This window comes from Sinocyclocheilus rhinocerous, unplaced genomic scaffold (genome assembly GCF_001515625.1).
Source record: "Sinocyclocheilus rhinocerous isolate Xijiao unplaced genomic scaffold, SAMN03320098_v1.1 C35824650, whole genome shotgun sequence".
NCBI lineage: Eukaryota > Metazoa > Chordata > Actinopteri > Cypriniformes > Cyprinidae > Sinocyclocheilus > Sinocyclocheilus rhinocerous.
This window is the reverse complement of record NW_015764687.1, coordinates 1-651: the sequence shown is the minus strand read 5'-3', so window position 1 is coordinate 651 and position 651 is coordinate 1. Positions and strand designations below refer to the sequence as shown.

General features: G+C 36.4%; 1 long non-coding RNA gene across 1 annotated transcript; it reads left to right on the top strand.

Annotated features, from left to right (window-relative positions):
- The first annotated feature begins 315 nt into the window (after positions 1 to 315).
- On the top strand, positions 316 to 625 carry LOC107735141 (uncharacterized). Its single transcript, XR_001639306.1, has 2 exons — positions 316 to 424; positions 547 to 625. It is a non-coding gene; the product is annotated as an uncharacterized LOC107735141 (long non-coding RNA).
- Positions 626 to 651: the final 26 nt, after the last annotated feature.

Genomic DNA, 651 nt, shown 5'->3' with positions numbered 1-651 from the left:
TAATAATTAATTCCCTTACAACTGAGTTAAAATTCCTTACAGCACAAAGCTGAGGTATGGTTAAATGATAAGCTCCTGTTGTACTAGACAGATTGAAATGTACACAGTTTACTCATGTGATCTCAAAAGTCAAACATGGGCAATCAGAGGTAAATTGTTAAAAATAATTATATTAAATAATGACTGGCTTGGAAGATCACAGCCTCTCAAATGTGATCAAAATGGTTTTGGGTCAATAAGCTGATCAATGTTAAATCAAGTCCAACAATAGAGTTTTCACATAGGCTGACAAGACTCCTTTACTTCCTCAGAAATTCCTGTATCAATTTTGAAAAAGCTTGAGGATATCAGGCAACCAGAGGGATCTGGTGTAACCCTTGAATGTGATCTCTCACGGCACAACGTGGACATAAAGTGGACAAAGGTAAAATTACATGACATCCTCTGAAAACCCTCTTTTTGCAGTACATTAAAAACCGCTCATGTAAAAGTTCCAAGCCAGTGCTAATAATTATGTGGGAAAATAAAGATGTCTTCTACTTTCAGAATGATGTTCAGCTTAAACCGGGAAAAAATCATCGTATTTACTCCATGGGAAGAAAGTGCTTTCTACAGATACTGAAGTGTGAGCTGGGAGACTCTGGTTTATAT